General features: G+C 39.8%; 1 protein-coding gene and 1 long non-coding RNA gene across 5 annotated transcripts in view; both read left to right on the forward strand.

The window, feature by feature from the left end:
- Window positions 1–17,678, forward strand: part of LOC134804720 (maternal protein pumilio) — a 362,073-nt gene that overhangs the window by 230,420 nt on the left and 113,975 nt on the right. The window lies entirely within an intron of this gene.
- LOC134804950 (uncharacterized) overlaps window positions 1–17,678 on the forward strand; it is a 152,155-nt gene that overhangs the window by 62,860 nt on the left and 71,617 nt on the right. The gene's annotated exons all lie outside the window — the stretch shown is intronic.

Consider the following 17,678-nt stretch of genomic DNA (forward strand, 5'->3'; position numbering starts at 1 on the left):
CGCGAAAATAGTGGGGGTAGTAAGTGTGACGTCCTAAAGCCGGTGGTACAAAGGTTTTTACTTAAAAATTAATTATGTCTAATCTGTCATTAAATTTTACATTGTCCACTGTCACAATCACAAGTTTTCTGAAATGGGCCTTTTTAGTTTTAACTCCAGAGTTTTTCGTTTTTTACCAGTGGAATGGTCTGAATCGAATTGTATTGTGTTTTTGTAGTACTATTCGTACAGTTAAGAGCGCTATTACATTTCGGCGTTGAGCGAGTTTAGGTATTTTACGCGCTGCGGCAGGCCGTGCGAGCTCAGTATGCCGATCCCTTCTACCACACTCGCACTACAATGATGGATTAAACATTCTTGATCCTTCGCGAAGCATATTGAAATCAACCATAACAACACTAACTGTACTTATCTTTTAAAGTTCTAAAACTGTTATTTGGTAAGTACGAAAATACTAAATGCAGTGCAAATGTACATAGGGGCTGTTCATAAATTACGTCATCTATTTTTGACGATTTTTGACCCCCCCCTCCCCTCAAATCATCCAAAAATCAAGCTTCGGATGAATCTGTTTCCTCCTACGTCATGTTACCATCATCCGATGTCCAGACCCCCCCCCCCCCCCCCCCACTCCTCCCATTTGAAACGACGTAATTTATGAATAGCCCCATACTCGTACTTATGAAGGTATATTACTCGAAAGAAATTATAGGTACCTACTCGCTTATTTACATGTTTCGTCATTGCATTTGGTACCTATAGGTTGTAAAGTTTGTATCAACGAGGGTTTAAAAACGAACTGGTACTGAGGATCTGATGATGATTAAGGTGGTCACGGATACCAATCAACCATGTAGTAACATGATTAGGCTCGTTTGATTCGTCTCAACAAGATCTTTGACACTGAAGATACACAGGGTCTGATGATGGAGCTGGAAGGTGGCCACGGGTACCAGTCTATCATGTAACTAAACAACTTCGTGTTTGGGCTCGTTTGATTCGTCTCAACAAGATCTTTGACACAAGACAGTACTCAGGGTCTGATGATGGAGCTGGAAGGTACCATTACCAATCAACTATGCAACTAAACCACATCGTGTTTAGGATCGTTTGATTCGTCTCAACAAGATCTTTGACACTAGGTGATACTCAGAGTCTGATGATGGAGCTGGAAGGTGGTCACCGGTACCAATCAACCATGCAACTAAACCACTTCGTGTTTAGGCTCGTTTTATTCGTTTCAACAAGATCTTTGACACAAGATAGTACTCAGGGTCTGATGTTGGAGCCGGAAGGTGGTCACCGGTACCAATCAACCATTCAACTAAACCACTTCGTGTTTAGGCACGTTTTATTCATCTCAACAAGATCTTTGACACAAGGTAGTACTCAGGGTCTGATGATGGAGCGCGAAGGTGGCGACGGGTACCTGTCTATAATCATCAGCTCCATCATCAGACCCTGAGTAGTATCTTATGTCAAACGTCTTATTGCGACGAATCAAACGAGCCCAAACACGAAGTGGTTCAGTTACATGGTAGACTGGTACCCGTGGCCACAGTCCAGCTCCATCATCAGACCCTGAGTACTAACTTGTGTCAAAGATCTTGTTGCGACGAATCGAACGAAGCCAAACACGAAGTGGTTTAGTTGCATGGTTGATTGGTACCGGTGACCACCTTCCGGATCCATCATCAGACCCTCAGTACTACCTTGTGTCAAAGATCTTGTTGCGACAAATCAAACGAGCCCAAACACGAAGTGGTTCAGTTACATGGCAGACTGGTACCCGTGGCCACAGTCCAGCTCCATCATCAGACCCTGAGTACTAACTTGTGTCAAAGATCTTGTTGCGACGAATCGAACGAAGCCAAACACGAAGTGGTTTAGTTGCATGGTTGATTGGTACCGGTGACCACCTTCCGGATCCATCATCAGACCCTCAGTACTACCTTGTGTCAAAGATCTTGTTGCGACAAATCAAACGAGCCCAAACACGAAGTGGTTCAGTTACATGGTAGACTGGTACCCGTGGCCACAGTCCAGCTCCATCATCAGACCCTGAGTACTAACTTGTGTCAAAGATCTTGTTGCGACGAATCGAACGAAGCCAAACACGAAGTGGTTTAGTTGCATGGTTGATTGGTACCGGTCACCACCTTCCGGATCCATCATCAGACCCTCAGTACTACCTTGTGTCAAAGATCTTGTTGCGACAAATCAAACGAGCCCAAACACGAAGTGGTTCAGTTACATGGTAGACTGGTACCCGTGGCCACCTTCCAGCTCCATCATCAGATCCTGAGTACTATCTTGTGTCCAAGGTCTTGTTGAGACGAATCAAACGAGCCTAAACACGAAGTGGTTTAGTTGCATGGTTGATTGGTACCGGTGACCACCTTCCGGCTCCAACATCAGACCCTGAGTACTATCTTGTGTCAAAGATCTTATAGAAACGAATAAAACGAGCCTAAACACGAAGTGGTTTAGTGGCATGGTTGATTGGTACCGGTGACCACCTGCCGGCTCCATCATCAGACCCTGAGTACTATCTTGTGTCAAAGATCTTGTTGAGACGAATCAAACGAGCCCAAACACGAAGTGGTTCAGTTACATGGTAGACTGGTACCCGTGGCCACAGTCCAGCTCCATCATCAGACCCTGAGTACTAACTTGTGTCAAAGATCTTGTTGCGACGAATCGAACGAAGCCAAACACGAAGTGGTTTAGTTGCATGGTTGATTGGTACCGGTCACCACCTTCCGGATCCATCATCAGACCCTCAGTACTACCTTGTGTCAAAGATCTTGTTGCGACAAATCAAACGAGCCCAAACACGAAGAGGTTCAGTTACATGGTAGACTGGTACCCGTGGCCACCTTCCAGCTCCATCTTCAGATCCTGAGTACTATCTTGTGTCCAAGGTCTTGTTGAGACGAATCAAACGAGCCTAAACACGAAGTGGTTTGGTTGCATGGTTGATTGGTACCGGTGACCACCTTCCGGCTCCAGCATCAGACCCTGAGTACTATCTTGTGTCAAAGATCTCATAGAAACGAATAAAACGAGCCTAAACACGAAGTGGTTTAGTGGCATGGTTGATTGGTACCGGTGACCACCTGCCGGCTCCATCATCAGACCCTGAGTACTATCTTGTGCCAAAGATCTTGTTGAGACGAATCAAACGAGCCCAAACACGAAGTGGTTTAGTTGCATGGTTGATTGGTACCGGTGACCACCTTCCGGCTCCATCATCAGACCCTGAGTACTATCTTAAGTCAAAGATCTTGTTGAGACGAATAAAACGAGCCTAAACACGAAGTGGTTTAGTTGCATTGTTGATTGGTACTGGTGACCACCTTCCGGCTCCATCATCAGACCCTGAGTACTATCTTAAGTCAAAGATCTTGTTGAGCCGAATCAAACGAGCCCAAACACGAAGTGGTTTAGTTGCATGGTTGATTGGTACCGGTGACCACCTTCCGGCTCCATCATCAGACCCTGAGTACTATCTTGTGTCAAAGATCTTGTTGAGATGAATCAAACGAGCCTAAACACGAAGTGGTTTAGTTGCATGGTTGATTGGTACCGGTGACCACCTTCCGGCTCCATCATCAGACCCTGAGTATTATCTTGTGCCAAAGATCTTGTTGAGACGAATCAAACGAGCCCAAACACGAAGTGGTTTAGTTGCATGGTTGATTGGTACCGGTGACCACCTTCCGGCTCCATCATCAGACCCTGAGTACTATCTTAAGTCAAAGATCTTGTTGAGACGAATAAAACGAGCCTAAACACGAAGTGGTTTAGTTGCATTGTTGATTGGTACTGGTGACCACCTTCCGGCTCCATCATCAGACCCTGAGTACTATCTTAAGTCAAAGATCTTGTTGAGCCGAATCAAACGAGCCCAAACACGAAGTGGTTTAGTTGCATGGTTGATTGGTACCGGTGACCACCTTCCGGCTCCATCATCAGACCCTGAGTACTATCTTGTGTCAAAGATCTTGTTGAGATGAATAAAACGAGCCTAAACACGAAGTGGTTTAGTTGCATGGTTGATTGGTACCGGTGACCATCTTCCGGATCCATCATGAGACCCTGAGTACTATCTTGAGTCAAATAAATACATATAGAATGTCAGGTCGTTTCAAATATTTTTAATCCTGTCCGGTAGTTTATTAAACTGTACCATTATAAATTATAATACTATAAAAACAGTGCTAGGATCAAAGTCTCTCGTTGCGGTTTACACGCACACAGTATAGCGTTTTACACGGCGCCCGCCGCACACAATGATAAAAAACCTCGTCGTCGCCGTTGAAAATGTGCGGAGCCGACCGACACACGTCCTGCCTCTACAAGCTCTGCCGCGGCACTGAGCTGGCGCAGCGCGCGTCATCGGTAATATAGAGTAGTTTTCAAAAAATTGCCAAAAAATTATAGTAGAATTTCATAAACACTAATGTATACCAACAGTATAAGCAAACGTTGCAGATTGCTTGAGTATGAAAATGACTTCGATATTAAGTAGATTTTCGTAGGAATTGACACTTGTTTCGGAGAGAAAATCGAGTTCGTTTTACTTTGATTTTCTCTTTGTCAAAGGTATGTAGGAAAAATATAGTTTGATATGCCTAAAGTACAGGGTATTAGTAATACAAAATAGCCAGGTTTAGCAGAGTAAAATTCTCAACATTTCCAAATAAGAGCTCGCCATTCAGTGCTTCACGGGGTTTTTCGGAAACGACCATCAGAAAAAAAATCATTACTAATTTAATAAGTCCTTTTTCTAATATTTACAACGATATTTATAAAGATAAGAAGACGCTTTTACTGGAACAAGCACTCATTGTTTCTAATAATGAGCGCAAAGTCCTGAATTTCGTCGACTAGTATCATCAATTTTGCATTATTTCGACTTTTCTTGTAAGAGCGCTCTTAACTATTTTAAACCGATAAAGAAATTTAAACCTAAAATAATTGAAAGAATTCTTAGTAGTATCTTGTTAATCGCCAAAAAAATTATGAAACACTAAAGACTGGCGGTTCATTAAACTGCTGCATTGTCTTGAGGGCTTCGTCTCCTGTTCCTCAGTATATTTAATCTTCAAAGACGTAAACCAGGTTTGGCTTATAACATTTTTTTATCATATACTGGGTGATATGTAAGATACCGAACGAGATTATATTCAGCTTCAGATCAACTCTGAAATCACAAAAAATATAATCCTGGTTTCCTGGCACGAAATACCTGTTTTTTGCTACCTATTTCAAGGTACTGTACAAACTAGCGAGCCGCCCCAATTTCGCGCGGGTTAATAAATTATACACTAAACCTACCTCTAGAATCACTTTATTGGTAGGTGAAAACCTCATGATAATCCGTTCAGTCGTTTTTGAGTTTATTGCGAACATACAAACAAACACACAAACAGACAGACGCGGCGAGGGACTTTGTTTTATAAGGTGTAGTGAAGTTGCTGACACTAATGAGTACTACAGTCGTGCATATACGAGGGTACATCAAAAAGTCTTTAGAATTGATATCAGCTAGACACATAATGATACGTTTTGATTATTGGTAACATAAATAAATTAATTACTTTTTATGTTATCGATAAACAATGACAGTAGGGTAGGTGATGTCTTAATATCAGTAAATTCAGGCAAGTTTTTGTGATCATTCAGGAACGATTTTCTCAAAATTTTTGGTGAAGAAGTCATAAAAATTGGTACTTAAATTAAAACTTGGGTTTTTAAGAATGAATTAGTATTTAATAATATGCTTGTAAATTTTAATTTTCAGGCTAGGATGTCCTTTCAATGTTAATTTTAGGTCTTCACACATTTATTTGTTCAATTCAGAAAAAATAATGGAAACATACCACAAAAAGAAATATGAAAATACAAAATAAGGCCTATCAAACATTGTTCAATAAAAATCTGAAGAATCTTTTTAAGAAAAACGCAATTAAATAAAATACCTAATTTTAAGATGATTTTGGGCCTCAGACCATGCAGTTTCCCAAGAATGCTGCGCAGAATCTTGTGCTTGAATTAAAGAGTTGCGTATTGCGTAATCAAGAGTATGTCTTTTGCAATTACTTCACATTCTTTGATTCTTAAAAATCTCTGTACTAGCGATAAACTAAAAAAAAAGGAAAATTAGTACCTAAAATTGTGATTCTTTTTTTTTATGGAGGAAGATGCCAGATTTTTTAATACTGAATATGCAGATAAACTAATAAAGAGGTTGCCTAAACGTAAAAAATAACAGGATACCTGTAATTCCATGATATCATAGCGTTTCTAATTTCTTTTTGATTCCCCCTCGTATATATTGTATCATCAAAAAAATCACTTATCAGCCGTACTGTGATGTTTGGCTTCTCACGAGAAAGTTAGGAAAATCACAATGTTTTCCTCTAGGAAAATGTTTGAAACCTAATAAACTTCCCGCAAATTTCACAATAACAAAACAACAACAATAAAACATTTAAAGTTTTATTAGGGCGAGCGAAGCGAGCCCTATCACTAATCGACGAACTATGCATTCTTGTGGTACACTTTACGGAAAAACTACTGCACTGTTAGGTTTGAAATTTAACATAGTAATTTAAATTCATGTCTAGATGTGTTATCAAACATAAAAATATCATTTTATAAACCTAAAAAAATAAAATAAAGTAATAACACTTTGTATTACTACTAGCGCCATCTGTTGGCAAAATGATGAATTAACATTCGTGCTAATGTTGATTATTTCTTTCTATAACAGATGGCGTTAGTAATAAATAAATAAATAAATATTGGACATTCTTATACAAATTGACTACTTAAGAAGGCTTGTGTTGTGGGTATTCAGACAATACGATACCTATGTGGTGTTTTCAAGTTCAATAATGTCGATGGCGCTTACGCCATTAACAACGATGAATACCAAAGTGGGTACAATTTTGGATTCAACCCACCTCGCTTCACTTGGTTTGATTCCCATTTTAGCAATTCAGTTTTTGTGAATACCTACTAGAACAATCAATCTTGCTGTATATTTACTGCGGAGGTCAATTTACTCGTATGTTTTGTGACGCTGACGATGTGATGATCAGTCATGTTGTGTTAGCAAACTTAAATCGGGTATTTTCAGTTCGAGATACAGTTTTGGCGCCATTAATTTATTACGTAAGACGACTTTGGGGTGGAGGGGGGTCGAACATATATTATTTTTTCTTACAAGGGGGTGGGAGGGGGTTTTCATAGTTCTTAAGTAAGATCACAAAGATGCGATATTTTTTTTAATTTCTATGAAATTTTACTTTAAAATAATACTTCCACACTCTATGCTATCAAACCCGGTGCAGAGTTTGCTTAAACGAGCTCAAGTACCTTTGTACAGGTACAAACAAACATTCATAAAAATAAATTCTATTGGTGGGAGGGGGACGGGGTCAGCCTATTCTTATTATTTCTTACATAGGGGAGGGAGGGGGTCAAAAGCTGGCAAAAATTGTCTTACGTAATTAATGAATGGCGCCTTTAGTGTTACTATTGCTTGGAACTGCTAAAATTATAAATAAAGATAAGCATAATTAATACAAACTTCAGTAACTTAGGGCCGATACAGACGGACTACAACCCGACTGAAACTTGTATGGGAACTGCACGCCAATCGAAACGTCGGCGTGCAGTTCAGCAAAATGACCCAGTACCCTGGCAGTACCTAGTGGAACTCAGGTTTGGTGTAACAAAGGCACATTATGGTTTGGTCATCCGACTCATCTTGATGAGCACTTAGGAGAGTAGTACCCAAGATAGAGCCGATGCCGAACCCTGGCAGTACCTAGTGGAGCTCGGGTTTGATGCAACATACATAGACACACGCTGTTTTGGATATCCGACTCGTCATGATGATCACTGGGTAGATCAGTACTTTCAGTACCCAAGATAGCTGATGCTGAACCCTGACAGTGCCTAATGGAGCTCGGGTTTTATACAACATAGGCACACGCTGTTTTGGTCATGCAACTCGTCTTGATGAGAACTTAGGAAAGTACCTAGTGGAACTCGATCAGGTTTGATGCAACATAGACACACGCTATTTTGGACATCCGACTCGTCATGATGAGCACTTGGGAAAACAGTACCCAAGATAGAACTCATGCTGAACCCTGGCAGTACCTAGTGGAACTCAGGTTTGTTGCAACATAGGCACACGCTGTTTTGGCCATCCGACTCGTCTTGATGAGCACTTAGGAGATTAGTACCCAAGATAGAGCTGATGCTAAACCCTGGCTGTACCTAGTGGAACTCAGGTTTGGTGCAACATAGGCACACGCTGTTTTGGTCATCTGACACGTCTTAATGAGAACTTGGAAGAGCAGTACCCAAGATAGAGCTGATGCTGGACCCTGGCTGTACCTAGTGGAACTGTGTGTGTTAGTTTATGTGTGGAGCAGCGTGATTACCGCCAGTAGGTGTCCAGACGGGATAGTTTTTCGATCAATTGTGTAGAGTGGACGCAAAAATAAATTCAAGAACATTGGCTCGCTGACTCAACATTATGTAGGAAAGCCAGTTGGGTTCCTTACAAAAAGTACTGGGCGGCCGTGTAGGATGTAATAAGCACTTATGAAATCAATATTTATTTTTATTTACCTAATAAACATTACAATTAAAATGTTTAAATTATACATAAAAATAAAAAAACCCTAAAAATAATTAAAATAAAACTTAACCTACACTAAGCTTAAAATAACCCACCCTGCATCGTACCTGGCTCAAAGGTCCCCATAATGCCTGCAGCATTCCCCCGCTGAACTGCTATGGAGACCTGTTGAACCAAGTACGACCCAGAGCGAGGATCCCCACCTCTCTCCCGCAAACGCCGGCCTATATCCCCAAAAAGTCGGCGAGCTTCCACTCCCCACGGCCCCGCTGTCTCTAGTGCTACCGGCACAAAATCGTAAGCAGATGCCAGTGCGGAGTATTTAACGTGCTTTTGCTTGGCAGCAGTCTCCGCTGCCGAACCAGCACAACGCATGGTCTGCTGCATGCTGCTTATGAAATTGTATATTACGTGTGGATGATATTGGCAATTTGATTTTGTCGTCTGGACACGTTTTTAAAGGACAAAGTAAAAGCTGTAACAGACAGGCGTACCGGACAGCAACCGGTTCGGTACGTTAAGGTAGAAAACCTCCGCGAGCCCTTACAAAGCTCTGCTTTTTGCTAGTATTTTGTTAATTTTTGACATTTTAAAACAGTCATCAAACACTATCACCAAAGTATTCCATGTTGCTAAGTAATATTGATAAAGAAGCACGTGTGCGAGTCTGAAGTACCGTAAAAATTGTAAGAGAGATGTTTTTATTCGCGCGACACGTCCGCAACCGCCCAACACGGCGACGTGCCGTCCTCCCGCGGGACAACATCCGTACTTTCGAACGGAGATATTTATAGCCGCCCCAGAAGCCGCTATTACCTAATGTAACATTTTATGGTAGTCCTTATTACGTATCCCTCACCGACCTATCCCTGACAATTTGGATTCTATGGGCGATAAGAAATATATATTCCATTTATTTTCGCCTTCAACTCTAACCGACCTACTGATTCTAGTAAGGATTAGCATGTATTCGGCAATCAACTGGTTTGTTCTGCCACGAGTGACTCGCAAAAATGCCTCGTCGAAGATACACTTTGCGCCAATCGTAAATTGGGCTCGTCCCTCGGGTGTGACGCCAGCTCCGCCGCTGCCTCCAGTACCGTTTCTTCCGCGCTACATACGTTAATCGCAAATGTTTGTCCGCCCCTCGTTTTTCGTGTCGCTCGCGCCGTCCGCTGCTCGCCCGTTACGTCTTTCTCCGTGCATCGCACTGTAATGGCCGCGAGAAAGCCTCTTTTGTTGCGGCAGCGATTTGTTATATTTCGTAGCGCCTTTTCTAAGATACCTGCTTTGACTCGCATAATTGTTGTTTTGAATCGGCGGTTTTGTTGTGTATAAAATGCTTTGTCACATAAGTCTGTAAAGCTGCTCTTCGTCAAAGCCGTTATAATCCTCTGTCTTCTTTGTTTGTTACAAGAATTCATTAGCCTGGTATTATGCGGGTTATCAATGATATTTTGCTGCTCATTTTACAAGCTTTATGCTAGTACTATGCCTATATATGCTAGTTCCCTATGGAAAGAAAAATAGTCAGCGATAAAAACTTGTACCTAAAATTAAATTTTTGCCAAAAACTTTTTGTAAATTGATCTTGCTACTGATAATATATTTACGAATTATTTATAAATAACCAATATGTACTATCACTCGCATTATTGCATTACCACGTTGAATACTTACCTAAAATTTAGAAATGTTGAGAGCGTGTTATATTTTCATTTTACCTTTATTATAAGAAATAGCACAATTTCTAATAAATAGCTCAATAGCGGACATCGTCAAACCCGGTTTACATTGTGGAATGTTAGCGGGTTTTTACAAAACATTTATCAATAAAAGACCCCGCAGCAAACATATGGAAAAGTGGTTTCAGTCAAATCTTACGAAATTTGAGTAAGTATGATGTACATTTAAGTCTCGTGATTATTTATTTATAAGGGCACAAATCTCTCAGAAGTATACTTTCACAAATAATCAATTTAGGTGTTTCATACAAAATATATGTTACATACCTATTTTTCGTAAATCCTCCTCTTTGAATGTTATGCAAGTAGTACTTCATGTAAGTAGTACCATATCCACCATAGCTAACTATAATTCATCCGGTTAGTCTCACCATTGGGACGAATCAATACTACAAGAACTTAAACAAATGGACATAACTGTCAGTAAGTGTTATTAGAAATAGAAAAATGTAAACTTGATTGAGTCTATTGTTGAATATCCATTATTTTAATGAGAATCAAACGACGATTTGATAACGAAAATAGATACAGTCAAGTGTAAAAATATGGGTGTATACAACTTACTCAAAAATATGTTCCATATGATAGTTCTTAATTCGGTGACATAAGAGATATGGGACATATTTTTGAATTTGATGAGTGCATCCATATTTTTACACCCAATTTCTTCATCGTAGATTCGTAGAATAATATCTTGAATTAGAAAAGTAGTTGTGAAAATCGAGAATTTCGAAAAATGGTCAGTTTTAATCCCCAAAAAACACATGTAGTATTATCAAAGAGAATAGAGTGTATAGAGGCGGATTGTCAAAGTAAATTATGTAGCCACTGTAAATTTACTACCATCTTTCGACAGAAGATTAAAACTGTTACAACGCCATTTGACTTTGATGATTCTTATTCTTTCACTGATATGTGTTAATTTGTTAAATATTGAAATTATAACGGCGGTGTTATAACGCCACCTACTCGACTGTAGGCCAAATGTTATGGCGCCATCGCTCGAAAATATTGCACCATACCTTTGGCCTACTCTCGAGTAGTTGACGTTAATATTAATGATTTTTTAAGTCTACTTTTACAAAAACCTATAAGTACAAAGTATTTTATATAATATTAATGAATGAAAATGGGCTCTTCAGTGAACATACTGTTATTACAAATGTTCTGAGTAAAAAGATACGTTCTAACGTTGAGAACACTTCAATTTGTATGCTGAAACTAGATTTTACACTACCTGAATGTTGAGCCACTTTGCTAATGTTCGTAATTTATGTAGACGTGTAAGGCATAACCGATGTCTCCCGATGTTGTGTCACGCTTGATTTGCATTACACGGCTATGTTACGAACAAAGGCTAGCGGCTCAACAATCTCTTAAAGTGACCGTACTTAAGTTATAACTTACAAACTAATTAATAATTTTCCCATTCGGTTGAGTAATGAGGTAATGACGGAGTTCTGAGGTAACAAACTTTAAAAAATACAACCCAATTTGACAAACAATGGAATTTTGAACCCGGCTAATCAGAATCGAATCAAAATCATTTATTTTGCTAGAACATAACACAGATGGTACAATTTGTCATGTCAGTAGATGGGTTACATGAATGCATGTTCTACCACACTTGGCATGCAAAACTTACAGCCTAAGTTTACGATAACATTAAATTTATATAACTAATAATTCGATAATTCGGAAGCTAAGAAAATTATTATTATACAAATTTAAATAAAATATTATTATTAGACATACAATTTCTCGAAATATTCATGCAAGGAGTAATAAGGTCTGTTTAGTAAATAACCTTTTTGTGAATTCATTTAAATTATTGCACTGTTTTATGTCATTACTTAAAAAATTAAAAATTTTGATTCCATTGTACTCAATACTTCTTTTAAAATGTATATAATTATTTGATTTTGGTAAAATAATATCGTTGTTATTTCTTAATGCATGCAATCTGTCAATGCTATTAGTCACAATAATAAGAACTAAAAGCTACCTTCCAAACTAACCTCTCGGCAAGATCACACCACCACACGCAGGAACTAACAACATTTTTTTTTTCAGGTAAGATTATAACTGGCTGGCGAAGCTTGACCATCTTTAACGAAGGTATTGTTAGTTAGTTACTGTAAAATAGCAATAAGAAGTTAAGCAACATTTTATAAACTTCCGAGTCTTATTAGCAGTTAATAATTAAGTCGAGTCTGTTCGGGACCTAAGTAGCATAAGGATATCAAGTGTGGAGAAGCCGACTCGTCGTGGCGTTGTGCACGAAGCCACCACCACGGAAATACCGTCAGACACAACCAAAACTCACTAATAAAAAAAAATTAAATATCCTGTTATAGTGTCCCATTGCTGGGCAAAGGCCTCTCCTCTTGATCTTCACAACTCCCGTTGTTGTGCTTTTTCCGGCCAGTTACAGATGATTTGTCTAAGTCGTCCCGCCATCTCCGTCACAGTATTTCGGATGCGATCCGGCTTTGCGACACCTAGAATGCTGCGCTCCATTGCTCGCTGGCAAACCTTGAATTTGGACTCTCGGTGAGCGACCATGTTTGGGCACCGTAGGTTAGGACAGGCAGAATACACATGTCAACGAGTTTACGCTTTAGTGACATTGGAAGGTCGCCTTTCATTAGCTCCTTCATGGACCAGTAGCTCTTTCAGGCATTTAGAAACACGGCGCTCCATTTCCTTGTCTTGTCTGTCGCTGAAAGAGACTAACTGGCCCAAGTATATACACTCGTTGACCGTACGTTTCGTACTATTAGTCACTAAAAAAATATTAAACAAAAATCAACCTTAGTTTAGTACTAGTTAGTTTTGCTGGACACTTTCCGCAAATCGACATCCATTGTGCCTAATATTTTGCGTGAAACGAGTTAGCCCTACTCTAACCCCAGCTCCTCCACGAAACCTAGCAAGGTCTTCAGGTTGCTAACTGCCTCCTTCCGTTCCGTGTGCACGGATTCCCGAGGTATTTGCTCCTGTATACTTCTACCTGTTTACAGTCTAAAAGAATATGTTTTGTTTTTTCCTCTTCTTCCATGCACGCTCTGCACATAGGGCTGTTAGTTTTACCCATATTATGTAGGTGTTTGTTTAGTCAGTTTAGTGTGTTATGTCCTGTTATAAATACTACTATTTTACGTAGTTGGCTTCTCGGTGTTTTCAGTAGTATTTTGGTGAGTTTGTGGTTTAGTTCCGGTAGAATATTTTTGGTTTGCCTACATGTTTTCATGTCATTCCAGTACTTTTTGTGCATTTGTCTGTGATGTTGTTCAAGCTCGTTGTGTATGTAAGATACGGGTAGGGGTATTATTGGCTCGGGTTCATATGCCGGTGTTTCTGAACCTTTCCTGGCCAGTTCATCCGCTGCATCGTTTCCTCTTGATCCACTATGCCCCTTTATCCATTGTAGTGTTACTTTGTTGCCTTCTTTGCTCACTCCAGTGAGGCACCGATGACATTCGAGTATAAGCTCTGAAGTAAGTTCATCGCTGAATAGCGCTTGTAGTACTGACTTACTGTTTGACAGTAACTATTAGTATGCTTTCGAGTTTCAGCTGTCGTCTACACATTCAGCTTGGAATACCGTGTTGTATTCACCCAGGGGTTTTGGGATGCGTATGTTCAGGTCCTCCGAGAAGACTGTAGACCACATCCTATTCCTTAGTTTGTTTTTGAGCCATCTGTAATTATTCTTAGGTTTGTTTGGTTAAGTCCTTCTTCCGGTTCTTCTGTTAACGATATGGCGTAATCTTTCCAGATTTTGGTGCTTTGTCGATAGGCGCTTCCAGCATGGCCTGTTTTGAGATCATATTTTCATAGATCTTCTTGTGCGATGAGCTGAAAGATGTCCATAGGTTTAGATTTTTTAACCGAAGAGCCGTGGCAGTCGCTTCTTTCTGTATGTTGTATATGTGTAGTGGCAGGAGTCCTAGCATTATTTCTAGAGCCGCCGTCTGAGTAGTTCTCATACATCCCGTCGCAGCCACACATGCTAGTCTTTGTGTTTTATTTAGTTTGTCTATTCCCGTTGTTAGCTGGGTGCGGAACCACCATACAACCGCGCCGTAGCTGATCATTGGCATTATTACCATTCTGTACAACCACAGTATAATGTGAGGGCCAAGTACCCATCTCTTGCCCACCATCCTCCGGCATTGCCAAAAGGCTACTGTTGCTTTGTTTAGTTTATTGTCCAGGTGTTTGTTCCTATTTTAGTACTAATATGGTTCACTATGAACTTGTGGTGGTAATTAACTAATTAGTGAGTTTTGGTTGTCACCAGACGATATGACTGATTTGGTGACCAGGCCCAGATTATCAAGTTCTCCGCAAATTCTTGGCCTTAGTTTATGACTATGAGTTTGGGGCGCTCGCAGTTGACTGGGTTCCCCTGGTCGCGGTCAGCCGTAATGAAGACATTTATGTGCGCATTGTTGGTGCGGCTGGTCGTCACCACAGGGGACGGTAGGGCTGGCGCTTACCTATCTCAACGTATCGTCGTAGCAGTGCAAAGGGGACAGGGGTAACGCCGCCAGTGTCATGCACTCCACGCCGCGGGCAGACCTGAATGACACGGGGTATTCTTCTTGTGATTAAGATTTTATTTAAGCATGGAACTTAATAGTCGATGGTGGAAGCCCTAAACCACGGCGTTGCATGAACAAGAGATTTCCTTTGGCAGGATTGGTCATTAGGACCCAAGGATGGATTTAAGAAGTGGAGCCACCGAGATTTTTGATAGTTTTTATTCCAAAAAAATCCCTTAAAAATGAAAGGTAAGGTGTAGGATTGTATGGGAATCAATAAAGGCTGAACCGATTTGGATGAAATCTTATGTCTACATCTTTGATTTAGTTGAAAATGATACTAAACTTGACTTAGAACCTAAACTTAAAGAATTATTAACCACGGACGTCGCAGACGCTTAAACTTGCTGGTAAGGTTACGTTTATATTACGAGGGGTAAACTGAAAGTTTTTAGGGGCATCCCAGAAAAAATCATATAGGTACCTACGTGACGCAACTTTTTTAACACTTCTGATAAAGCTAAGAAGCCGATATTTGGCATGATAACGTTTGATAACTTGTATATAATACAGACTTCTGCAGGGTATTGAACTTATTGGGTAACTGAACTGCCATATGCGTTACGTCCCCGACAAAGTAGACCTTTTTGTGGAATTTTCTTTAGAATGGAGAAAGCAGTAGTAATTAGGCCGCCGCTCTTTATTTTAATGCTCTTTTTTCTATTGCCTGGTGTCGTGTAAAAAATTCATTAGGATAGGATCATCACCCTACGCACTTGGCTCATTTTCCTCCGCAGAGTATGAAATTCATAAGGGATGTCAGGATCTGCTGATAAGCAACTTATTCAGTATTTTACAACTACGATATTAACTTTTAACATCGCTGTGGAATGGCATGCTTCTGATGATCAGTAAAATAATTATAAAGAGATTAAAATTGAAATGCAAAGAATAAGCCGTCGTACGGTACTAGGCTTCATTCATTGAATGGTCATACTCAGGCAGCACTTTTTTAAATAATTTGTGGGAACTACACAATAATAACGCAGTAAAATTTTGGTTTATCTGTGACTTTTATATTCCACCGTACCTATATTTTTATGAACAGCGTTTTATGACAATCTTCACTCTCTTCTTGCTGCAGTGTCATATTTGCATATTTATACACCGTGGGCTCGAATAACCTGACAGATTATGAATATGATTTTAAAGGTGTATTCTTGACCGTATTTATTGTCATACAAAGTGTTCTGAAATCGATAAAAACTAATAACTCCGTGGAAAACGGCTTTCGGCTGCGTCGCTGCCACTATGTGACTTGGTTTAGACATACCTATTGTACATATTACACTTACAGGATTACATACAATTAACTTTTTTTACTTTGTGTACTCACAAATTCTATATTTCAATGCAAATGCCACAGAACTCTTCACGAATCCACAGCTGGGCGTTATTGTCACCTTTATATGTATTACTGCTAGGTGAATGAAGCCCCCCTCCATCGTTTTCTGTCTCTGAGAAGTTTATTGTTAAACAAGTATATTGTTAAAGTAATTGGTAAAGCAGTTAAAAGTGCAAAGCCGTGAGAGGTACGCTTCGATGCCCACGCGGGCGTTCAACCCATACAGTACTGTTTGCTGTTTAGAACCATTACTTCCGACTACATTCATTACTTTCCAATTTAACTATAGCGCTCTAGCTCCAAATATGCAAGCATTAACAACTCCCAACCATGCTGGCTTGTTATCATACGTTTTTATAAGATGTTGTACGCATCCAATAACAGAGACATGTAATATCTGGGAGACCGGAAAACATAAAAACTCGAAAATGCGCGTTTTCCTAGAGATAAGACCTAGCTAGATCGATTTATCGCCCCCCGAAAACCCCCATATAGCAAATTTCATCGAAATGGTTAGAGCCGTTTCCGAGATCCCCGAAATAAATAAACAAGAATTTCTCAATTAAAGGTATTAGATAGATTTAGTAAGTACCAGTATTCAAAGCGAGCTCGCTGACAGTGGTCGGCACTAACTTACAAGTACTATTTATTATTAATGCAACATCCAAATATTTATAAAAGAAAAATTAAAAAAATTACCGCTTCCGACAAGACTCGGAACTTGCGACCTTTCGAAAGTCGTACGGAATCGGTGATTTTTTTCCATTAAATTTATTCTAACAAAAATTTGTCATATCGTTCGCAGACGTTATCTCCTTGATAAAAATTAGTTAAATGGATCATTCCTCAATATACATTTAGGTGCAAAACTGACCCAATAGTAGCATCTTAGTAGAATGTGGAGAAGTTGATGTCGATCAAGGGGAGGGGAACATGATTAATACATAACAGTACTCCTTTAAATTTCCTACAAATCGGCCTAACATAATATTATTAGGAGGCCGGTCGCACAGGCTTTAGGTTAGTTTTCGTTCATGTTGTCTCGATGCATTCAGTGAAGTGGGTGAATATGGTATCGATGCATTCAGTGTAATGCCCTGAACACAAATATATGAGGATGACAAGTGCGACGGTGGGAGCAGTTGCTGTGACGTCATAAAGTCGGCACTACTAACTTTTATTTTATTGTCTTTTAAACATACCATGTGTGGGGTACCCAATGAAAGGGCTTTGTGAGTAGATCACAAATATATAACATGCTGTAACATTTTCCATACTTGGTCTAACAATTTATTAGAAAACGTCCAAAA

The sequence above is a fragment of the Cydia splendana genome, chromosome Z (genome assembly GCF_910591565.1).
Source record: "Cydia splendana chromosome Z, ilCydSple1.2, whole genome shotgun sequence".
In the NCBI taxonomy this organism is placed as follows: Eukaryota; Metazoa; Arthropoda; class Insecta; order Lepidoptera; family Tortricidae; genus Cydia; species Cydia splendana.